Here is a 25289-nt window from a genome sequence, read left to right as displayed (position 1 = left end):
AAATTTTAATCCTTTAATCGCCTCCCACTGAAGACTGGAGCTGGGCTGAGGATCCACCTGCCCTCCCGGTCCTGGCCTTAGGTCTGCTGGAATCCTGGGAAAGATCACTTCCTTCCTGTCAGCCAAGGCAACCAGGTTTTGGGCAGAGATAACTTCAGGCCTTCTGGGATTGCAGCTGAGAGGGAGCAGGAGATTGGCCTCCTCCGTGGCCCTGTCGACCTCCTGGCCCCAGAGCAGGTGCTAGCCTCATGGCATACTTAGAATCTTCATTCTGCCCTCAACGGGACCAAATGGCCTCTTTGTCTGGTGGGAACCTTGCCAGTTTGCTTCATATTTTATTTAGCCTCAGTGAAATAAAAGAAAATAAAATTTAAAAAGCAACAATAACAGTAAATTTGCAAATTCAACGATGGAGCAAAGCTAGCTAATCTTGTAGTTTACATGGGTTCACTGAGAAGGGATCTGCCTTTGCTTTTCTTCAGGAGGAGGAGGAGGCCCAGACCTCTGTGTTGTGACATCTAAGATTTGTGTGGGGCCAGTTTCCACACAAATAAGCCAGTCCTTATCTGGGGGGACACGTCTGTGGGAATCTACCCTCTCACTGGTAACATGGGGTTGTAAATTATCTGGCTCCAGCATTCTCTAATTGTTTCTCGGGGAAACGGTCTCACTACATTTTACCCTTCGGAGGATGTGTGAAACCACGAGTCCGTCCAGGGTGGGCATTTCACATGCAACTCCCAGCAAGTACTCTGTCTGGCCGAAGATGCTTCTCCGAGTGAAACCCACCACGCCACGCTCGGCTCTCACTCGGAGGGGAATGGGAGTGGGTTTGTTCTGAGCCAGCTTTGAGTGACATAGCCTGGGGACACAGATTCAGGCTGCCTCTGCAGTATTTAGTCTCGAATTGGAAACTGCTTGTCATAAAGCCAAATAGAAAAGGAGGATTGTACATTTTCTGGTTCATGTTTCACTAGAAGTTGCACAGAAAGGCACAATGAGAACTACATTTTTGCTACAATTTCCTTTAAATGACTTTAATCATTTATGGCTATCACTCTCCAAATTTGGAGTACTTCCTCCCACTAGATGTTTATATGATTTATATTTATTCAGAAGACTTCTTGGGCTGGGGGCCTATCTCTGTGGGAGAGTGTCTAACATACATGAATATCTGGGTTCCCTCTACAGCACTAGATAAAACAGATGTGGTGGTGCAAGCCTGTAGTCACAACCCCTGAAGTGGAGGCAGGGGATTCAAAAGTCCAGGGTGATCCTTGGCTATATAATGAGTTTAAGGCCAGCCTGGGCTATATGAAGCTTCATTCATGTCTGTGATACATGAAGGGCACTGTGTTTTTGCCATGCCCTAGATGTCCCTGCTGTCTAGTGGGCTGCTGCAGCTCATGAAGTCCAGTACTGGGAGCTAGACCCTCCCTTTGCTCATGGATTACTTGGGTGATTACAGAGACTGGTTTTCTCATCATGAAACAAGAAAGAAATTGTTGGCTATGACGTGATCAAGGTGCACCACTTTTGGAATCATATACACTATATGTAACCTACAAATGTTGTTAAAAACACCGGACTGAATTTTCCAGTGATGAGAAAAATGACCACAAAAACAATAACCCAGGGAACCCCCCCACCGAAGGCCATGTAAATAATACAAGCTTATCGTAAACAGGGTTTTGGTAGAGTCAGGAAGGACACTGAAGAAAGTTTTTGTTGCTGCTTCTCAGACGATGGGAGTGTAGACTTTCAACTTCTCCAAATTTGCCTGTTTGCGTGCCCTAAGTTTTCTATGGTGAGTCAGAAAGAGGAAGCTGACTGTTTGCAAAATGCTTTGTAAGGGTGAAAGCATCAAGAAGTATAAATGTTCTTGGAAGGAGATATGCTCCTACATCAGTGGTTCTCAACCTGTGGGTCATGATGTCCTTTTGGGGGGAGGGTTGAAAGAACCTTATCACAGGCGTCACCCAAGACCCATCTGAAAACACAGATATCTACATTATGAGTTATACCAGTAGCAAAATTATAGTTATGAAGTAACAACAAATATAATTTTATGGTTGGGGGTCACCAGAGTATGAAGAAGTGTATCAAAGGGTCTCAGCATTAGGAAGGTTGAGAACCACTACTCTAAGTGAAGACTGACCTGTATATTGTGTGAGAGGCCTAGACTGCCCACAGCCTCTCTGTCACCAGGGGATCTCCAAAAGTTGCTGTTGTCTGTTCCTCATGCATCTCAAGGGAGGTAGAGAGTGGCTCGCGGGGCTGCTCGTCCTGTGGGACACAGAACCCACACTTAGATTGCTCTGGGAAAGGAGTTGAACTCTACCCTCCTGGTGCAGCACAAAGCCAACTCCTATGGCTACATCTGCATTTGCAATACTCGAGGCCATGGGGCTGTGGACATTCTCACTGCTCCTCCAACTGGGACTCTCCTCTGACATACAGACCCCGTGAAGAATGCCCGGGAGGATGAGGTCCATGGCTTCCCTGACCTTCAGAGCACTGTACCACCATTCTACAGAGTCTTGCTTTCTGGGGCTTCCTGCAAGGACACAAGGTTGGCCTTGCAGCCCATGGTAGCTGAATTCCAGTGCCCCGGAGCAGGACTACTGGGTGTTGCATTGTGTAGAGCTCAGCATCTTGTGCTCTCCTGGAGGACCTGAGCTTGTTGGTACTTGGGTGTGTATTTTTAAAAGCCCTGGTCAGGACAGATTAGGATGTAGCTTCATTTGACTTGTGAGCTCAATTTTACCTGGGGAATTCATTCGTTTTTGTTTATTTATTTGTTTTTGTTTGTTGTTGTTTTCTGATTTTTTTCTCTGTATTTTTGGCTGTACCGAGGTGATATTGGAAGCACCGAGGTTCCTTACATGTGAAAGGCAGGGCCAGTGGGTGACTGTGTGACCTAGGCTAGTGATGTGTTTGCCCTGAAATGAGAAGGAAGTGGGGACAGACAAGTTTTGAAATTTCCTTTGAGGTTGCATGTAGATTATCTAGGAAATGAATTTGCTCCCTAAGTTTGCACCAACCAAGAAAACCTGGAAAAAGGACATAGCTCCATGTTGGGGGGGGGGGATGCACAGATACCTTAATGAGAGAATTCGAGGGTGCTTTGCCCAAGGGGACAACAAAATCATGGAGAAGCCTGAGCTAGGCTAGTTCGAGGACAGCCTGGAGACATACAGAGGTCAGCAAAGGGACATGGGCCCACAGAGCAAGGCCAATGGTTTTCCTTGATGCAGGGGTTGGGGTGGGGGAGGGACTGCTGATGTGAAGCTTCTTCGATGCATCAGAATCCCTGCAAACAGGCCCAAGGTTTTGATACTGTTGCAATATGACTTTGTCGTCTACAAAGTTCACACCTGAGAGTCATGAAATCAAGTTACAAATAAAAAAAAAATCACACTCAAAGAGAATCACAATGCTTAAGTTCACCCTTTTCCTTAGGCAACATTTGTAGCTATCCTAGGCTACACAAGCCATGGCAGCATCCTAGTCTGCACACAGCCAAGTTTGCTCAAGGGAACAACAGAATCTAGGTAGCATTCTAGACTGCAGACGGCCAATGGCATGCAGTTATACATGCCTGACACGTGTCCAGAGCATTTGCATTTTTATATTAATTTTTACAAGGGCCATCCTCGTCAGGAGGACCCTACTGTATGGATGAAGAAGTTGGTATTCCAAAACAGGCTCATTTCCTGGCTGTGAAGAAGCAGAGACGAGACTGAGAAGGAGGCTGAGTATGTCCCCTGACCATGATCATCTGGGCCAGGGAGGTGGATCAGTAGGTAAGGAAGCACTCACATACAACCTTGAAGAGCTGAGTTTGTCTTCCTGGAGCCTGTGTGAAAAGCTGGATAAAATTGTGTGTGTGTGTGTGTGTGTGTGTGTGTGTGTGTGTGTGTGTTTTATCCTAGATTTCCTAAAGTGAGATAGGATGCAAGGACAGGGGACTCTCTGTGGGTTCACAGCTCATCAGGGGTTGGCAGTGGTGAATAATAGTGTCTGCCTCCAACAAGGTGAGGGCCAACAGCTGTAATTTGTCCTCTCATCTCCACATATGCACAGTGATACATGTGCACCTGCATCCATACACATGATCTCTCACACACATGATCTTACATATACTCATAATTACACACCTATAACCTCATATGTACACATGATCACACACATGATCGCACACACATGGTCACACACAATATCACACATGCAGATGATTGTACACTTGCATAATCATACACACCTGACCATACACAGTGCTCACATATGTAAGATCACACGTACAGGTGATCATAATAGGGTCACACATCTAATCATACTATACACATGGCCTCAAATACACACATGATCACACACACACACACACACACACACACTCCTCTGTCCATTCATAATTCACATCTCCACAAGTACATGCAAAACACCCATACACATAAATTTAAAAGAATGTTTCTCTTTGGGAATCCATTACATTTCTAAATGTCATTATGTTTCTTTAAATCCCCAAATACCTTATAAACCGTTTGTAATGAAAATGGCATCTCATTTAAGCTCCAGAGCCAGGAGACTGAAACACAGAAGGAATAGCATTGATAAATACTTGCTTTCTGACTGGTTTATAATTTTATAGTAAATCTATTATTATTTCCTAGGTTAGTATATGGTCTGAGTGATTTGGTCATGGACCAATGCTTAGGAAAAGAAAAGAACTGGAGAACTAAAAGCAGAGCTCAACAGACTTAAGTTGCACACTTATGGGCAAACTTTTTCTATTGGGACAAGGTCTCGTACAGCCCAGGTTAGCCTCCAACTTGTTTTGTAGCTGAGGATGACCTTAAGCTTCTGTGCCTTGATACAGGTCTCTGCCATCACACCCATTATGTTCAATTCAGGAGTTGAACTCAGGGCTTCATGTATGTTGTGTGAGCACTGCCCACTGAGCCACACTCCTACCCCTTTGTAAGTTTTTATCTTATGCAAGAGGATTTGTGAGGAACTGGACTGGTGTGCATATGGCTAGTGCATCTTGAAATAACAGGCACATGTCTGTCACAGTAGCACCTCAGGCTTCCTGCACAACAGAATAGCCGTGCAATGCAATATTATTTCCCCCTGGCAAACCCGAATTATTGAGGATTTACTATGAGCTGAGAGTTATGGATTCCTAAGGATTACTGCTAACTGTATGATAATTTGGCCGCGTGGTTGTGGGAGTGAAAGCTGCTTTCTCTGCCTGGAGAGTGGGAGCTGAAGCAAGCACTAAGGGAATAGAACAGCAGGCAGACCCGGGAGCAGTGAGCCTGTGTTTCCCACCAGAGAAGCTTCTTGTGAACCCTGGTGGCACCAAAGTCACCTCATTACTAAATGTTTGCGAGTGCCTCTCTGAAAACATAGCGTGGGGAGAATTTGCCCTGGGAAGAATTCTGCCTCCCATAAAACTGACACTTTCAGGACTAAAGATGGGCTAGGGAGATGCTAACGCTGGAGGAAACCACAGAAGCTATATATCTTGTTGAACAGGGAGTTTCACCTCTGATAATTTAAGAGGTCAGAGGGCAAGTCAACGCTCTCAGTCTCTGGATGCAGGAGAGTGCTGAGAACAATAGTGTGTGTGTGTGTGTGTGTGTGTGTGTGTGTGTGTGTGTAATACATTTCAAACACATTGTCTCTCGTTTGCTTCCAAACACTTAAAACATATTTTACTTTGCTGGCAAGAAAGATAGTGGGGAAATGGAAGGCTCAGCTGTGCCATGAATAGCAGTGCTGAAATGTCTAAACAAAAGGATTCAAGGTGTTTCCCATAACCCTACTCCCTGGGGACATCTTGGGTTAATAAATTAATCAAAACCAAGTGTGGACCACAGTGCAAACTGTGTAGGGGTGGGACCTCCTTGGGTCTATCTATCCATACGCACTGACGTCAGAACACAGAAGTATTCAGAAGAGAGCTCGGGCTGAAATTGAACTTTGGTCTTGGAATTTTATCCAAACATAGTGGAACAAGGGACCAGCAATTTGGGAACTCTCTGGGTTAAATATTACCGTGGACATAGAATGTTCAGAGACGAGGAAACCGAATGAAACAGTTTCAAAAGCTGAATATGTAAAATATACATTTGAGTGTCATGAAGATCATGAAGTAATTGATGGATATTATACTTGAATTTACTGATAACAGGGAACGATATTTCCCCCTGAAGGGTGTGTGTGTGTGTGTGTGTGTGTGTGTGTGTGTGTGTGTGTCTGTGTATGTGTTGGTCTGTTCATCTGTGGTGTGTAAGTGTGTATGTGTTGGTCTGTCCATCTGTGGTATGTGAGTGTATATTTGTGTGTGTGTGTGTGTGTGTGAGAGAGAGAGAGTGTGGTGTGTGTGTGTGTGTGTGTGTTATATTTATGGTGGGCAGGTGTGTCTGTGGTGTATTTGTGAGTCTATGATGTGTTTTTTGGTGTGTATATGTGGTATATTTGTGTGTGTATGTGTCTCTGGTGTTTGTGTGTTTGTATGTGAGAGTGTGTAGCATGTGTGTGGTATGTGTTTGTGTGATTGTGTGATATTTATGTGTGAGTGTGTATTTATAGTGTGTCTGGTGTCGGTTTGTGTGGTGTGGTCTGTGTGTGTTTCAAATATAAAAAGTAAAAATGTCTATGAACTTGAATATAAGAAATGCATTTTTCATGCTTGGAAGTTAGCTCCTTCAGAAATGTGTTTGTCTTGAGCATGAGGACTGGAGTTCAAGGCCCTGAACATGTTAAGAAGGTCAAGCCTGGCAGTCTGTACCATAATCCCAGCCCTGAGAAGGCGGAGACAAGGGGATCCCTGAGGCTTGCTACTCCCCAGACCAGGCAAACTGGTAAGTTCCGGGCCAGGTGGATATCACCTCAGGAATGACACTGAAGTTGTTTTTTAGCTTGCACACTCACACACATGTGCGCATGAGCACTTGAGTCAGCATGCTCTCTCTCTTTCTCTCTCTCTCTCTCTCTCTCTCACACACACACACACACACACACACACACACACACACACACACACACACACACACACTAGCTTCTCCCCTATAGTAGCCTATATTTTTGTCTTCCCTGGGAGGCCCAATAACAGGCCGTCCGACATTGATTAGCACACACTAGATGAGATGCCTCCTTTAGAATCTGCTTTTGCTGTGCTCAAGCTGGAGGCTGAAGCGTTGGTCTCTTGTGGAATCTGGATGTCTGCTCGGTGAGCCTTGCTTCTCAAAGGCCATCGTCAGGCAAAGCTCACCAAAGGTGAAGCCTTTATTTTGATCTGTAAAGAAATGCCAGTGCTTCAGTCGATGATGGGTGAGTGTGACATTGGATCTAAAGGGGAGAAAAGTCATAGGAGTATGTGTGTGTGTGTGTGTGTGTGTGTGTGTACCTGTGTGTGTGTGCATGTGTGTGTATGTGCATGTGCGTGTATGTTTGTGTGTGTGTACCTGTGTGTGTACCTGTGTGTGTGTGCATGTGTGTGTGCATGTGTGTGTGCGTGTGTGTGCATGAAACATGATAGGATACAACATGAAGGACCAGAACCACCAGCAAGATGCTCATAGGCCTGAAAACCCAGCTGAATTTGTTCTCGTGCCTGTTGATTTTGAAAGCCCTTATGTAAAACTTCTCACTCTGACTTTGCTAATCTTGGCTGTATTAATTATAGACTGTGTCTGGGTGACTAGATGCCAGACAGACGCAGTTTAAGGAAAGGGACTTTCACTTTGGCTCATAGTTCAAAGGTCCATCCTGGTGGGGACATCCTGGGAGCAGGACTTTGAGGCAGCGTGTCACACTGCATTCACACCACATTCACACTCAGGGACCAGAAAGAGAGAGGAGTGCCTCGCTCATTGTCTTCTTTTCTTGAGCTTCAGGACCTTCCAGAGGGTTGGTCTTTCCACCTCCAGGAACCTAATTAAGATCAATTAACCTAATCTCTTACAGGCATGGCCAAGGGTTAATCTAATGTCTATAATTCCCCAGAGACATGGCCAGAAACCTTTCTCCTGTGAGATTCTAAATCCTTTCAAGTTGATAATATTAAGGATTGTAGTGGTCATGTTTTCCTTCCTATACTTGTGCCTAATTTAAATATGACAGTAAGTGTGTGCGTATTGTGTGTATGTGTATATTTTTTTACCTGTGTTAGTGTCCTAGTGTCTTTCATTCCAACATGTATGTGCTTTTTAATATAAGAAAATCATATCTTATGGCAGGCCGGGAGAGGGCTCAGGGGCAAAGAGGTTAAACACTGGCTGCTCTTCCAGAAGACCAAAGTTCAGTTCCCAGCACCTACGTGATGGCCCACACCATCTGTAACTCCATTTCCACAGGATATGATGCCCTCTTTGGTCTCTTCAGTCGTGGCATCATGCGGCACACAGACATAGATCCTTGCAGGGAAAACAGTCATGCACATGAAATAAAAATGAAGCATTAAAAATCTTATAATAATAGCACAGTCTTTGTGGCTATCTCTGAAAAGGAAGAGTAAGGCCAGCTTTCTAGTAAAGAAGTGTGTTCTCTCATGGTCTCACACGTTAAATACTTGGAACACGTTCATGGTCTTCCCCCATTGTCCTCTCATATCTTCTTCCACTCATGACCAAGGCCTTTGCTTCTCCACACGTCCCATCGTGCCCATTTCTTTTGTTAGCATTGGACTTTGCCCCTCCCTGTAACCAGGGCTGCTCACATGAGCATGAGAGGGAGACCATTTACTTGAGCAAGAGCAATCTGCTGCTGGCATTACAATACTAATAATGGCGGTGATCCCAGCCACCATCGACTGCCTAGACCTAGGGAGGATGTGGTCTCATGAGCCCCGGTCCAACCATCTGGCCCAGCCCTTGGAGGAATTCATTTGCAAGAGGCACAAAGGCTAAGATGGCTGATCCCCAAAGTCTGCATCTCCAGGCAGTGTGCCTTTAGGGGTCTGCCTTCAGAACCCACGCCGTGTTCTCTGCACATGCGTACCATTTGTCAGTTTGTCTCTGGTGATGTCTTTGGTGCTCAGTGCAGTCTGTCTCCTTTGGAGTGAGGCTTTCCAGGACACTGAAGTTAACTTTTTGTTTTGCCACGTTTTCTCAGAGACATATGTGCCTGGTGGAAAGACTTGTGCTCTTCGCCTCTGAGGTTTCACAATGTCTCCAAGGGGGGCTGTGTGGATTCCTGGGAGGGGAATAAAGAGCCTGCAGGATGCGAGGGCAGTTTGTATTGGAAGGGGTTGGTCTGGCCTGGAAGTGATTTGATGATCCTCTAGGCCATGCCTGCATTGTCTGGGTTGTAATTCCCATTTCAGGCTGCCCAGCCACAGTGGAAGGGGGCAGAGATGTTTCTCACATTCTGAGAGGAGTGTGCCCAAAGCTGGAATAGAACCTTGGCCTTCTTCTCCCACAGGAGACATACGCTGTGGCTTTATCTCTAGACCGCTTAGACTGTTTTGTTTAGCAAGTTGCAGTGTTGTTTGTAGTCTGATGTTTTAGCTTTGACCCTAAAAGCAGGCTCTGTGATCAGTCAGGGCTCACAAAGCAGGAGAGGTAACTGCATCTCACTCACGATGAGAAGAAAAGGCTGTTCCCGCTTCATATGCACTGTGTCTGTGCAGCTGGGCTCTTGCGTCACTGTGAATGTCCCTGAAGAAGCCTGCAGCATCCGCACCCTGAAGTGATGATTCCAGGGACCTTCGGCACTAAGTCTGCAACCCAGGAAACAATCAGAAGGATCCTCACTCCCCAGTGGTCACTTGGAAATCACAAGCAGCACCCAAGGAAGTACCACTCTTTCCTTCCAGCCCTCCTCCTGTCCCACAGTTTTATCTCTGTGGGTGGAACCAGACCAGTGTGGTTGCACAAATTCCTGAGCATCATGGTTCTACAGAAGAAGGTCAAGTGATAACAGGGACCAGGAGACTTGGGCAATCAGGCTGTCTCTTACAAAGCTAGACATAATCTACCGTGGGAACGGGTAACAGTGATGGCTGCTGCAACATTGACTTAGCCAGATGTGCTGAAAACCTCTGACCAGCTCAGAGCCAATTTGACAGGATGCAGAGTGTCTGGTTCTGGTTTTGTGATGTTCTAGAAAAGGCAAAACCAGAGGGAATAAGGGGCTGGGGGTTGCTGAGGACTTTGTAGGTGGCGAAAGGAATATAATGATACTTCATAATGGTACTCCATAATTGTACTCTATAATGGTACCCCATAATGGTACTCCATAATGATATTTCCATAATGGTACTTCATAATGGTACCCCATAATGGTATTCCATAATGGTGCTCCATAATGGTGCTCCATAATGATACTCTATAATGATACTCCATAATGGTACTCTGTAATGATACTCCATAATGGTACTCTATAATGATACTCTATAATGATACTCCATAATGGTGGTTCTTCAGGGCAGTGACTCTGTTCTATAACAGCACTAGATTGGATGGTCTAAACTCACAAGACATTCATCACTGAATGAGGAGCCTAATGCACACTGTGGGCTCTAGATGGTCACACTGTGACTATAGGGTTAGGAATGAGAAGTGATCCACCATAATAAAAGGTGTTAGTCATGGAGGGGGTGAGGTGGGTGGGCTGTGGAAAGGGTTAAGCTTTCTCCACAACTCCTCTGAAGCCTATCATGTTCTAAATATTAGTCAATTGATGCAGAAGGAGATAAGTTTGAAGTGGGGTAGTCGGTGAGGCTGGTGGTTTGCCGAGTGGTGTGGGGGCCAAGTGTTCTGGGTTGTAGTGTGTGAGGAGTGAGATTTTCACAGAGCTAAGTTGATCTAGAATGCTCTCTGTAGTACACTGAACAGGATTTGATGCCATCCATCAGCAATTCTACTCAAATCAAGAACCAAGTAGCCATTTCACCTTCCACTTCCCATGCTCTTCCAGAGTCCAAGGCTTGGAAAAGACAGTGAGTGTCAAGTGTCCCTCTGTGCTTGCTTGCCAGCGGCCTGCTCTAGCAATTTGTACTCATAGATATCTCCTTACTGTGCTTCATGAGCTCCACCCAGCTCACCCACAGTGTCTCGACAATTTCTCTTTGCTACGGGAGTAAAGAGACACAAGAGACAGGTGCCTTGAAGAAAAGCCGTCTCTCACTCATTCTTCTGGAGGCTTCTAGTGCTGAGCAGCGTGTGGCTAAGGCTGGCTTGAAGACTCTCCTTGGCTTGCAGTCAATCACCCTGTTCCCTGTATCCTCCTCACACAGATTTTTTTTTTCCATTTTTTCTTTATAGATCACTGATCCTACTGTGAAGGCCCGATCTCCATGACCCAATAGAACCTTAATTATGTCCTAAATCTCCTGTCTCCAATTCCCATCCTGTTAGGAGATAGACTTCCACATCCAAGAGTTCAGAGGGAGGCCCTGACAGTATCTGTGTGAGGAGTGAAAACCCAAAGCCTCATTTGCCCCCAACAACTGCACTTTGTCCTTCCCTTCCCTTCCCTTCCCTTCCTTTCCCTTCCCTTCCCTTCCCTTCCCTTCCCTTCCCTTCCCTTCCCTTCCCTTCCCTTCCCTTCCCTTCCCTTCCCTTCCCTTCCCTTCCCTTCCCTTCCCTTCCCTTTTCTCTTCTGTCTCCTTTGTCCACTGCTTTCTACACACAGGAATTGGCATTCTTCTGGGAAATGCGGGCTCTGCATTTTGCTGTTTGATACGGGTGCACGTCTTGCCTTTATAAGCTCCTGCTTTCCATCTACAGAAGGAGAAAGTCCACATAACAACAGTGTTCCAGGGACTAAACAAAGTTGAAAGACACAGTGTTAGCTTGCCCGGTACTCACATAGACGTGTGCCTATTCAACGTGGTCCTTCCTTTTGGGTGTTTCGTGGCTGCAGGACCCACACAGCAATGCCCCACATACTTAGAATGTACAGTCTCACGTGCACCCATGGCAGTGTGGCTGTGACATGGGGAAGTCTCAACTTGGAGTTTGTTGGGAGGGAGCAATCCATTAAAGAAGGGAAGAAAATCAATAGTCCAATTAGGGACCATTTCATCCCACAGCGACGCCAGCTGCCCTAAAGGACCCTGCTACCCAGTGCTGTCTCTAATGGTGTGTGCTGGCTGCCACTAGAGCCAGCCCAGGATGCAGTGCCCTCTCAGGACCCCTTAGATATGGAAAGTGCAGCAGATGCAGGCATATGTATCCTGTCTTAATCAACAACACAGAACGGTAACTTAGCAGGAGACAACCCCTCCCTTCTCTACTGAACTCCAGGAGAAATGGAGTTCGGCTTTGTACATATTTTCTACTTGACTTTGTGCTTTTTGTCATCTGATTTCTCTAAGGAAGACTGGCACCAGCATGAAGCCAGTTCTGCCACATAGTAAGGGAGCGGTAAGACCTCAGGAACATTCCTTGTGAAAATTTGCTCTTAGGATGACTTAGGTCTAAGCCAAGATGCCATTGTGTATGTGTGCACATGCACGTGTGTGTATGTGTGCATACATGTGTATATGTGTGTGCATGTATGTGCATGTGTGTATGTGTTTATGTATGCATGTGTGTATATGTATGTGCATTTGTGTATGTGTGTGCATGTATGCATGTGTATATGTGTGTGCATGTATTTGCATGCATGCATTCGTGTGTGTGTGTGTGTGTGTGTGTGTGTGTGTGTGTGTGTACAAGAGGAGCCTCAGTTCTCCACATTTGTCTTCGATCATTGTTGTTAAACGCCTTGTGACCAGTCTCTCATGGACTCCTTTAAGAACCTTGATGTATTCTCAGCTTACCGAGATCTACATCTTATATGGAAAGCTGTGAGGTGTTTTTGTTGTGTTTTGTTTGTTTTAAAATACAGGCTTTGACTCAACCTGCAAAGCTGCTTGAAACCAAGCGACTTGAGTTCGATCCGTGGAGTCCACAATTAGAAGGAGAAAACTGAACGCAACAAGGTGCCCTCCGACCTTCATGACCTGTGTCGTACATGCACCCACACACTAGAGCAGACATACATGCCTCCACATACAGGAATGAATGGATGAATGGATGAATGTGATAAAGAATCAACACGTGTCCTTGCAGCATACTTTTGACCTTCAAAGGTCATTTCCCCTGTGAGTCCCTGTCTCAGGATGAGCCCTGAGAGTACTTGTTTCAAGGCCACTTGAAATTTAGGATGTTATTTTAGTTCAGTTTGGAACAAAAACAAAGCTGAGCAGTAATTTAATCTCTCCTCAGTGGAAATGGTCTCTATTAATTTCAGCATAATTAAAATGTGTATTTTTATGACTAAAAAGGGGAAGGGAAGAAATGGGGCAATGCTCAGCCCAGATTCTTGGCTTGGTTCTTCAATGGCACTTCCCCTCAGCCTCCATCCCTCATGAGAGAGCAGAGTGAAAAGCTCAGTTGGGGCAGAGGGCTCAGTTTGCCCTTTAGCCTTCTCTCTTGTTTTCCAACATCGCTCAGCTGCCCAGGGACAAGCAGTCATTTATTAAATGGCTCCTGGAGCCTAACCACCCAGCCCCCCGCCCTCCACACACTCATCAGCTCTTCCTCTCTCTCTCCCCCTCTCTGCTCTCAGGGGGGAAAAGCACTTAAAAGTGCATCTTTCAGGGGTTCAGCCCATGTGCCCCTGTCTCATTTTCTAATGCCCTGGAGGAAGAAGAATCACTTGCATGGATTCTGCGTGGGGAGCTCCCTGTTGCTGTCTCTTCCTTAGTCTTGAGTTGTCACTGTTTCCCTGAGGCTCTTGGCTAAGTGGAGAATTCACTCCTTCAACTCTTTGAGAAAGAATGTGAGGACCACAAGTGCCCACCTGCCTGCTGTGTACCCCACCACTTCCGTGTCCTGACCTTGACAGAAAACAATGTTTGGGATGGATTTTGAAAGGGAGGGCAACTCTTCAATTTATCACCATGACAACCACAAGGAATTGGTCACTGGTGATGGTGTGGAATCAGAAATGTCTGGGCTGAGTTAGCTTACCTGGTAAATCAATTTGTTTGTAAGGATTGGAGTTTCATCTCTGGAACTCATTTAAAAAAAAACAAAAAACAAAAAACAAAAACAAACAAACAAGCAAAAAAACTGGGCGAGAAGCAGGCTTAGTGGTGCACACCTTCAATCCCAGCACTCAGGAGGCAGAAGCAGGCCGATTGCTCTGAGTTCAAGGCCAGTCTGGTCTACAGAGAAAGTTCCAGGAAACCCTATCACACAAAAACAAAGGAACAAACAAACAAAGATATAAAGCTGTGTGTGTGTGAGTGTACTCTTACAATAGAATGTTAGAGAGATGGGGGACAGTAGATCCCAGAGATCCAGCCAGCCTAGACAACATGGCGAGTTCCAGGCCCCTGAGAGACCCTATCTCAAAACTAGCTGATGACTCCCAATGAATGACACCAGCAGACATCCTCTGGTGTCCACACACACCTGCACACAGATGCATTGCACGTGTGCACATATGCATGCACGTGTGAAATCTATACCTTCCAGTCTGTTTGGACTTGTGTGTCCAACGGTTAGTCATCTTGCTTCTGCTGTGTATTGAGAAAGGCCTGCCACATCTCTGAAGGTGGGGGAGGTAAATAACGAGAGTGATTACGTCTGATGTTTGACCGGTGCACTTGCTCACCATGGTCAGGAAGCCTCAGTCCTTACTTCAGAACTATATTATGGTCAGTGGGAGCATCTGGTGTTCTCCCATCATGTCACCGTGCATTAACAATTACCCAGTGGAGGATGCATGAACTCTGGCTCCTGAACGGGTCCCTGAGTTGCCTTTGGTTTGGCCATTCTAATAACTGCTTTCTCCAGCATGTTACATTGACACAAGCTTCCATTTCTGCAAAGAGTTTGAAAAGCAAGAACCATACCTATCTATGTTCTTTGCCAAGGAAGCAGCACAACACTCTTCCTTCCCAGGCCAGTTGGCAGGCAACATACTTTCACACCAGAGACTGTGATTTTATTTTTTGTGTGTGCCCTGGTACCAACTTCTTGTTATTAGAATGTTGGGCACACCTGAAGTATCACGTGTAGGCCTTGCCTGGACTGTCGAAATTCTAGTGACTCCTGCATTTTTGCTTTTGACTCAAGTTTTAATAATCAATTTGGCTTGAAAACCATCATCAATATTTGCTTGGTAGACAGAGTAGTTTCCTGTCTGTCTACGTGCTATGTTGTCCTCCTGAACTCAAGAGCAATTCTAGGAATTTTCCATTTCTGGACCTCCTTGTGACCTTAATCCAGGTTGCTCTTCCATTGTCAGCATGGTCAACCACTATGGTATGATAGTACCACCCAGAACAACGGCTCGTTTTCAACACACTCGGGATGCTGGCCTGGATGCAGTACTGTCTGCACACATTTCTGCAGTGAGACTTTAAAGCAATCTCAGAGGGCTTCCTGCCATGAGTTTTGTCTTGATTTCATCTCTGTTGGTTTTGTTTCTCTGAGTTTGTTTTACCCACAAGCCAAGGAGGAATGTTGGACAGTTGGAGAGACAGGAGGGAGAAAGATAGATTCTGAGATCTAGTAGAGGCGAGTTTAAGAGTATAGTATCGGGGTTGGGGATTTAGCTCAGTGGTAGAGCGCTTGCCTAGGAAGTGCAAGGCCCTGGGTTCGGTCCCCAGCTCCGAAAAATAGAACTTAAAAAAAAAAGAGTATAGTACCTTTATTTTTAGGCAGCACTTGAACTGAAAAAAATGAATAAAGATACGAGTAATTGGTAATATTCAATGCTTAGCAGGAAAAAAAGAAAGATGTCTATGCTCAAAGTACAAGAGGCTGGGATGTGGCCCTGTGGGTAGAGTGCTTGCCTGGAGTGGTAGCCCTGAATTCCATCCCAGTACCACATACCGGATGTCATAGCACATGCTTAGAATCCCAGATATAGAGTCAGGAGGATCAGAGTTCAATGTCAGCCTCGGCTGTCTAACCAGTTTGAGAGCCCTGTAGTCTACATGAGACTCTGCCTCAGAGCATACGAAAACCAAAATTCAAAGAAGCAGACAGCATATGGGGAAAGAAAAAGCCATTTAACGTCCAGGTGACTCTGTCAACTGTGTGTGTGTTTGTATATACACACGTTTATGCCACTTTTTAGCTACATGTGTGTGAAGGGTGATTTGGTAGACAAGGCTTTTTGTACCTTTAAGGACGATTAAGGCAGGAATTCAGTAGCCTATGCTGGCCTTAAACTTACCAAGTCCCTGAGCCTGACCTTGAACTTCCTCCTTTATGGAATGCCATTAACATATGCTGTGAAGTTTGGTCGGGAAGTGCGTGTGGTAGCTGCCCATGGCTCTTCTTACAGATGCAATAAGCTTCGGTTCCTTGATGTCACTCTGTTGGCAGTTTAAACAGTTTTCCCTCCATAACATTACAGCAGAGTGCATTTCTGCTCAGTGATAGCCATAGTGCTGGACGTCACTTATTTCCTTAATAGAAGTTCCCAGAAATTGAATCCCTAGGTCAAATACCATGCATATTCATTAAGAATGTTAATACCATGTGTGGTCGGTGCATATTCATTAATAACGTTAATATCTGTGGCCCAGAGGGGGGAAATATTTACAGAAATAAAGAATAAGGCATAATAGCTCATGTCTGTAGCCCCAGTGTTCATGATATGAAATCGGAGGATCAAGAGTTCAAGGCCGTCCTTAGCTACATCCAGGCTAGCCTGAGCTACATGGTACCCTGTCCCCCAAAGCCCCAAACACAGTAAATGAAATAAACATAAGTAGCAATTGATGTATGAAAATGATAAATTTCTGATGTTTTTTGGAATCTCTACAAAACATTCCTCTCTATGTCAGATGTATTCCCTCTGCTGAGGGTACTGCAACTGAGGCGCTGTCCTGTGTCGCCGAGTCTGCACAGCTCACTGTTTATGTTGAGTTTCATTCTTGTTTTCATCCTGATGCCCTTTTATCCTTTACTAGTTGTCACCATATACATTTAAGTCTTCTAATTAAGATTGAAAAGTAAAAGCAGCAGACGGACAAACAAAAGTCCCCAGAGCTATGGCTTCAGCTCAGGTGGCAGAATATTTGCCTGACATCCATAATGTTTCAGTCTCAGTCCCCAGGACTAATAAAATGGGAGTGGCTCTGCATATCTGTATATCCAAGACAATAGAAGTGGAAGCAGTAACAGAACTCAAGGGTTATCCTTGGCTATCTAGAGAGTTTCAGGTCAGCCTGGGCTACTTTCAAGACAAACTTTCCTGATACACATTTGTAACAGTATCACAATACCAGGTGCCAAGCAGGAGGTTCCTGTGCACGTCACTTGACTTCGGTACTGCCGTCCTGCTCAGAGGTAGCAACCTTTTATCTATATCTTATGTGTACGGTACTAAGTCTAGAGAGCCTGATGGGAATTGACCAGAATCTCATGAGTCTCGTGTCAGCGCTACCTCTGACTCGTAACCACCCCGATCAATGACTGATACATCCACCCCTCTTCATTGAGCATCTGCTGAGAGCAAGGAGTTGTTAGGAAACAGAGGAGAGAAAAGCATGATGTTTGGGGAAAGAACACAGACGCCCGCATCAGTGTATAATAAAGGGCAGCTTAAAGTCATAAAAGAGATGGCTGGGTGCACAGCACGAGGAGAGAACAGCCTGCTGGGAGAGTAAGGCTGTGTTAGCAAGGAAAGACATTGCCTGATCTGGCTTTTAAAGGTATCGGAACTGGTACAGGTGATGATGGAGTGTGATTGCTGACAGCAGACGGACCATCTTCAAGTCCAAGAAACAGAGGACATAAGGTGGACATGAGGAAGTGTGTGATGGCTATCCTGAGGATTGTGAGAAATTGGGTTTATAAAGTGTCATGAAAAGCCAGGTCGGGCAGTGTTTTACTAAACTAAGAGCGTATTTGATCTCATAACTGTAATTAGTAGAGATGGTTGATGTGGCTCAAAGAGTAATCTTAGATTTCCTTAAAATGTGGTTATGGTCAGTAGAGACCAGAGACAGGAATGAAAACAAAACAAAACAAAACAAAACAAAACAAAACAAAACAAAACTGTGCTGTCCTGGTTAGTTTTCTTTGTCAACTTGACACTACTAGATTGATTGATGGTATTGGTCTGTGGCCATATCTGTGATATATTGTCTTGGTTTGTGCTGGGTGTAGAAGGGCCATGCCCACTGTGGGCAGCACCATACCTAGGCAGGACGTTTTGTGCTATATAAGAAGGCCAGCTGGGCATGAGCCAGTGAGTAATTTCTGCTCTAGCACTTGCTTGCATTTCCCTGACTTCCCTGAATGATGGGCTATGATCTGGAAGTACAAGCTGAAATAGACCATTTCTCCCCCTAAATTCCTTTAGGCCATGACGTTTATCAGCAACACAAAGCAAACTAGAACATGTAGCAAGAAGAAAATGTAGACATTTGGACAACACAAAAACTTGGTGTTTAGGATGAATGTAAGGACCATCATGGAAAAGGAAAAAAATTGTCCTAGGTTTTGGCCCTGGTTGATGGGCATCTGGGTGCCTATTAGCAAAATAAGGGAGGCATTTGGGAGCAGGAGCTGAGGCAGAGGCAGGGGTCAGGTTGAAAGGATTAGGTTTGAAGTGGTTAAGAACATTGGAGATACAAGTTGAAAGACATGCCCTTGATGACTTGGAGGGTTGGGAGGGAGTGTACGGTGCTCAATACTTTGAAAGTAAATTATCATCAGTAGGAAGAGGGAAGGAGTTGCTGAAGTCAAGGCTGAGAGAACAGTGGAGAGGGGAGGCCAGGTAAGGCCTCCATCAGTTCAAAAATGGTAATGGAGAAGAAGGAAAATAGGGGGCAGACAGTGAAGAGAGGGGAGAGATCACAGTGTGCTAAGCAGGGAAACCCAAGGGATCATCTCTAAGGACGGCAGTTGATGAGAAGTGGGAAGACATGTTCCAGAGAGTCCCAAGGTAAGGTGTGATTGAAAAAGGTCCTGTGGCTTTGTAGGTAACTCTTTAGAGAAGCCCCTTAGTAGGATGATAGGGAAGGGAGTCTGGGCTTTGCTGGGAAACATGAAAACAAGAAGGGCAAGAGATGGCTAGGGCGCACGAGTATTCACCAACACACTGGTATAATACATTTAAAATACAAATATAGCATGGACAAGACAAAGAAGGATTCTCAGTAGAACGCAAGAAGGCAGAAAGCACCTCTGGCTTGAAATGGGGGTAAGGGAGCCGTTTCTAGGGAATGGCTCCAAGGAAATGGAGCACCCAGATGGTGCTCTCAGATGATGAAGACATGATCTGCTAAAATGAGGTGCGCTATAGAGCGGGGTTAATTAAGGTTGACATAAGTGGGCCAGGGGGCATCTCCGACAGTGATACACTTGCTTTGTGAGCGTGAGGACCATGTTCAATCTCTAGGACCCAAATGAGCACTCACCCCCTCCCCCGCCCAGAAACACACCAAAGAGAAAAGGATCAGTGTAGAGTTGGAAGGAAAGGAAAATGAGGGCATTATTCCTCGAAGCCTCTCGATTGGGGGCAGGATGGGGATGAAGTGATCCAAGCGGCGTCAGGGCCAGAGGAGGGGTCATCAGAGGGCTGAGGGGAAGATGTGGGATGCAGCCCAACCTGTCCTTTGCTTGTTCTTAGCAAAGGAAGCAGCAAGAACCTCTATCCCCGGAGGATCCCCATCTGACTCCCAAGAAGCCTTCATCCCCCAAGAGTCCCCATCTGATCTAAGAAAATCCATTGTGTTTATTCTTCTGTGACACATTGGACAGGAAGAAGAGAAGAGGCCAAGAAGGATGGGACAGGTACAGAATATGTCAGAGTTTACCGCAAACCCAGACCTCCCTTTCCTGACTCTCTCGGAGCGTGGTGGAAGTGTTAAGGTACCACCCTCAAGCAGCAAGGGAGGGCATGTGAGAGCTTATGTTTTTCCTATTCCCAGCTTACCAGGTGGGACTTGATTTGCGTGTGGATTGAAATTACAAAATGTGCTGTGTGATCCAAAGTAATTACACAAGCGAGTATTAGTTAGGCAAGCAATTCTCCATGGTTACACACCTGGTGCTGCGCTTCTGGCACCGGAGGTTTTTAAACACATAGACTGCTCGAAACATTAGTACTTCAGTTACGCAGTTCGCTGTCTGCTGTTTTGGCACACTTGAAGTTTACTTTGTGCCTCGGAGACTTCGCCTCCGAGGGTTCCACAGCGACTCTTCTCCGCTAGTGTGGAGTTAATTCTATGGAAGCTTTTGACTCAACTGCTCATGACCTATTCCAGGAAACACATTAGGAAGGAGCCAGCAGATAACAGGTCTCCGGCTTAGGAAGAATTACTTCTGGAAACTGCTGGGCAGGAGATAAGGCTTGCTGTATTGGGAGGTGACTTTACCCAACCGCACGCTTGGGTGATGTAGCGCCTCTGAGTAAGGAAGCTTTTGCGCACAGACTGATAAACTCTGCACTAAGTAAATTAAGAATCCTGTTGCTTTAATGGCTTGGCCTCCAAGGTCGATGACTAGTGTGATCAGTTATTATGTGTAATAATAAATGGGCCGTGTAGACTTTGTAGTGGGGGTTCTGGTGAGGTTGAATCATCTCCAGATGGTCTGATATTTATGATACCCACACGTAGAACTGATGGTTTGGAATGCTCCAAGGACTCTATCATAAGCAGAATGATAACTGTTGGAGTTTGAGTTTGGAAGGGCTTGACCGTTAGTGTGTCATGTGGTTGGGGTGACATGTGCTACTTCCTTAGATTCCGTGTCATTAGGTAACTCATAATAGCCAAACAGAGAGTGGGGATTTGAACACGAGTCTTAACACTGAGACCCAGAGGGGCAGAGCAACCGCACTGCTAGTCACTGAAGGATCCAGGACTGACCCTGGCTAGCAGCACTCGCCCACTGTGTGTATTGAATGGAAACTGGGGTTCTACATACACTGCATGGTGGCTCCCATTTATGATCCCTCTGTACTTCTGAGAAAAGATAAAGTGACACATAGCCATAGAGAGCACAGAGCAGGGTAAGCACACACACCCTGGGCACCAGTCTCGGCCTGGAGCATCTGTCAGCTCTGTTTCTCACTGCTGGTATGAGCATTCGCTCTGGGCTCTGTAACCATCTTCTGTCCCTTCTCCCCCCTCTTATTCCCCATTCATCTTCCCTCCCCTCCCCCCTCTTCTACACCCTCCTCTTCTAGTCAGTCTTGGAATGGTGCTGGATAGTACAGGCCATGCTCTACTCTCTTGCTAGTCTGCTCTATGGACCCTGCTCCAGGAATGGGAAAGTATCTTCAAAGATGGAGACTCTCTTGCCTAGAAAGTGGTCATGTCCACCACCCCACGTAAAAATCACCCTTAGTATTACGGAGATGCCCTTTTAAAAAGAATGACAGTGCTGCTCGGAAAATACATTCCCATCTCTTTGAGGGTGTGTGTACTGATTTACCCCTACGTCACAGGGATAATGGTGGAGTCCTTCACGGAAAGGTTGTTCTTGGAATCTTAAGAGGGTTGACAAATTGTTCCCCAAGTCTTAGAGCAGGGTGACAGCCAGTCCCCAGAGCTGCTTCTGGTTTCCTATAGCTCGCCGTTATTGTTGTACATGGAGAATCACTCTGCCCTCCCTGTACACTGTATCCCAAATACTAGTTATTACTCTCTTATTTAATAACATGGTAGCTTCCAGACCTCACAGTTTGTGCGTGGAGTCAGGATGTGATGACAGGCCGTCTAGGCCCCCTCAACCTGCCACCTTGCCCCTCATTACAGATTGCTTCTTGGCATTTGGGTGTAAAACAGTCTTGTGTTATTCCTTTAGCTTGCTCATACCCATATCTAGACTATGAAAATGAGGGTGAATGACCTCTTATATATTTCTCCCCATATGTGGATTTTTTTTTAAATTGATTATCCATTGGTTTTGCAGACTCTTATATTGTTTTATTTGTCTGCTTTCCTTCTAGGTCTAGAAAGTAGGTCAGTTATATACTGTTATGCAAAGTATGGTCTCAAAGTTGGTAGCTATGCATTGTACACAGACAACCTTCTTACACAGGAAATCCTAATGCACAGTGGAGGGGCCTGGCTTGAGAACCAGAAGCTCCCAGCAGAGAGGAGAGGCCTCAGCAGCTTTTCAGCACTGCCCCAATGGTTTAGTTCCAAGAATGCACATTCCTAACAGGCGCATGTTCATTCAGAAATCATTCACAAAGGTTTGTATGAAATGATTCATCAGCATAAATTAACCTTTAGATAGTGGGTTCATTTCATGCCAGATCACCCAGAAAGGTGTTAGGACATCACATGTTTATGTGTGTGCACATGTATGTGTGTTAGGACATCACATGTTCACGTGTGCATGTGTATGTGCATGCATGTGGATGCTAGAGGTGGAGGTCTGGGTCTTTCTCCACACTGTTTTTTAAAGACAAGGTCTCTCACTGAACCGGGGCTGTCACATTTCAGCAAGATTAATTTGTGAATGAGACCACGGATCCTCCTGTCTTTCTCTAGATTTCAGACTGTAGGCTTGAGTCACCACCTCTGGCTTATAACATGGGTTCAGGGGATGGGAACTTGGGTCCTCATACTTGCATGGCAAACACTTTATCCACTGAGCCATTTCACCAGCCTTCTCCTCCACATCCTTTTAATGGGCTATTTTCCCACAATGTGCCTACCTCAAGTCTTTGAGAAGATATGAGCTGAATTTCTAGGCCATCAATGTAACTGTGGTGTCTGTTTTAAGTAGAGACCAGGATGGAAGCTATAGCAGTGGTCCCATCCCAGTCGTCAGTAAGGTACTCTCTCTTTGGAGGCTCATTGGTCAAGGCTCCGAACTTTAGACTACCACAGGATAGAAGCCAGGCCAGGCTATCCCCTAGCTCTGTAGGCATCTTCTTTTAGGCAGGGAATTGTAGTATCTGGCATGCTTATCTCTTAGGGGTGTCACAGGTTTTACTGAGATATCTATCTATCTATCTATCTATCTATCTATCTATCTATCTATCTATCTATCAAACAATCATCTGTCAATCTATCATCTTTTATCATCTATTTATCTATCTATATATCATCTATCATCTATCAATGACTTATCTATCATCTATTTATCTATTTATCATCTATCATCTATCTAGCAATCAATCTATCATCTATCAATCTAGTATCTATCATCTATCAATCATCTATGTATCTATCATCTATTAATCATCTATGTATCTATCATCTATCTATCTATCTAAACATCAATCATCTTTTATCTTCTATCAATCATCTATCATCCATCAATCAATCTGTCTATCTATCTATCTATCTATCTATCTATCTATCTATCTATCTATCATCTATCTATCTGTGTACCTACCCATTTGATATGTAGATATTTGCCTATGCCAACCAAAAAGTACCACACAAAATGTAAAGTGTATCAGGTCACTGTCACTGCCCCTAGAGCGTGATTCTGACTCTTGTTTTTCTACTGAGCCTCTGAAGAGAAAGCCAGGGTGCACGTAGTTTGGTGTATAGGCTGTGGGCAGGCTGTTCTTACTCAGGTGGCCCCTGTGTGTCAGTCACAGAGATGACCATGCCATCTGCTTAGTGACAGGGCCAGGGACTTTCTTCTTGTCTTTAAAGTAAATATTAATTTCCTTTATTCCAAAATTTTCTGATGAAAGCCACTAGCCCACAAGAAGATTTCAGGCTGAGGTACTTTTGGGGGGGGGGGGGCGCATTTCCCACAAGCCAGGCAATCCCAAGACTCTTTCCAATTTACCCACATGATTTTCTTTTAGGGCACATTGTACTTCATCTGTAAATGGGAACCCAGGCAAGTCTGCTCATCCTAGGTCTGCCTGGGACCTTGGGCAATAAATTTCTGTCTTTGTTTTTGGAAGCCATCTGGGTCATCAGACATGTTTGATTTAGGCCCAGCTCTCTCAGAACAAACGACAACCACACTTCCCCTTCCTCTTGCTGCTATCATGTTTTTCCAAGAACACAGCTCTGTGTTCCCAGTGTTAACTTGCCCATCTCTCAGGGAAGTCTTGTGCCTCATGTGAACAGAACAGATGAGTTTATGAGAAAAGGCACGTTCTGCCTTGGGTAATATTTGCCAGTTCATGCATTTGCTCAGGAATCCACATATCTACAGATCCACACTCAGTGCTGGCCCTGAGCTGGTAGCCCCCGGGTGGGGGTTGGTTTAAGGACTTTGTGTTCTTTCTCCAAGGAGGAGGCTAAGCTGATAATTGCTGGAATTGTTTTCTAAACTAGGAGTCCCTCCTGTGTCCTTGGGATGGAAGCAACTGAGTATTTGCTGGATCCCTTATCATGGGAGCTTGTGTGCAAGGGAATGGATTGTTTGCAATTTGGATAATGACTCTCTGCCACCCATAGAGTTCAAAGGAGCTGAGGCTGTTTCACAAGGAGCTTAGCTAGCTTGTGCAAGGTTTGAGGAACACACCACAATCAGGCAGAATCTCTGCTTTCCTAGTGAAGCACAGATGGGGAATTGGCTTTGCAAGTCTGTGAAGGGCCGGCAGGATAGAGTACCTAGACATTCCAAGAGAAGCATTGGGCATGGAGCTGCCCACACAGATCCTGGAGCTTGGGAAGGGTCCATAGCTTTCTGGCTTCCATAGCCCAGTGTCGCCCGGTCGGAGCATGGTTGAGCCTCCCTCCTCCAGTTTAGACTGGAGTCACTTCCTGTAACAAGGCCTGCAGCTGGGACTTGTGCCTTGCCTTTCTTAGAAAATTTTATTTTATTTTCACATTTTCCATTTTTATCTCTGTGATCTATCGCTTCCTGTCACAGCCAGAAACATGATAGCAGGATTGGGCAACTCTGCAGTCCCTTTCTCTTGGGTAAAGTCTGAAAGCAAATCGCCCGGACACATCTCTGTAGCCTGTCTCAGTTTCCTCTGCCACTTTTACAATGTCACTCCTTGATTAGAAAAAAAAAAAACAAACAAAACAATGCATCTATTGGCCATCTCACCTGTGTGGTAGTGGTCCTTCAAGAAGACATCAGCACACGCCATGCCCTTTCAGCTCTCATTTTTGGGTAAATAATTTGGTAGCCTGTAATGTTAATTTTTCTTGTTGTTGCTGCTGCTGCTGCTGCTGCTGCTGCTGCTGCTGAAATAGCAGAGGCTTTGCGTTTCAGGTGCCACTCACCCTGTGGCATTGACTTCCTGTTTACAGTATGAAATAATCGGAGCCTACAGAAGTTCTAGATTCATGGTTTACTTCAGGAGCACAAGAAGTAGGAAATCACACCAAAGGGAAGTGTTTGCAGGGCACGACATGCCCCGGCTGT

The 25289-nt window shown here is 45.3% G+C and overlaps 1 long non-coding RNA gene across 1 annotated transcript; it reads right to left on the bottom strand.

Moving 5' to 3' along the window:
- Positions 1–25289, bottom strand: LOC148002538 (uncharacterized). Its single transcript, XR_015633330.1, has 3 exons — positions 24969–25289; positions 2159–2286; positions 1–344 (listed from the first exon to the last, which is right to left on the bottom strand). It is a non-coding gene; the product is annotated as an uncharacterized LOC148002538 (long non-coding RNA).

This window comes from Rattus norvegicus, chromosome 11 (genome assembly GCF_021556685.1).
Source record: "Rattus norvegicus strain SHRSP/BbbUtx chromosome 11, alternate assembly SHRSP_T2T, whole genome shotgun sequence".
NCBI lineage: Eukaryota > Metazoa > Chordata > Mammalia > Rodentia > Muridae > Rattus > Rattus norvegicus.
The sequence above is the reverse complement of the archived record's forward strand: the minus strand, read 5'-3'. Positions and strand labels throughout refer to the sequence as shown.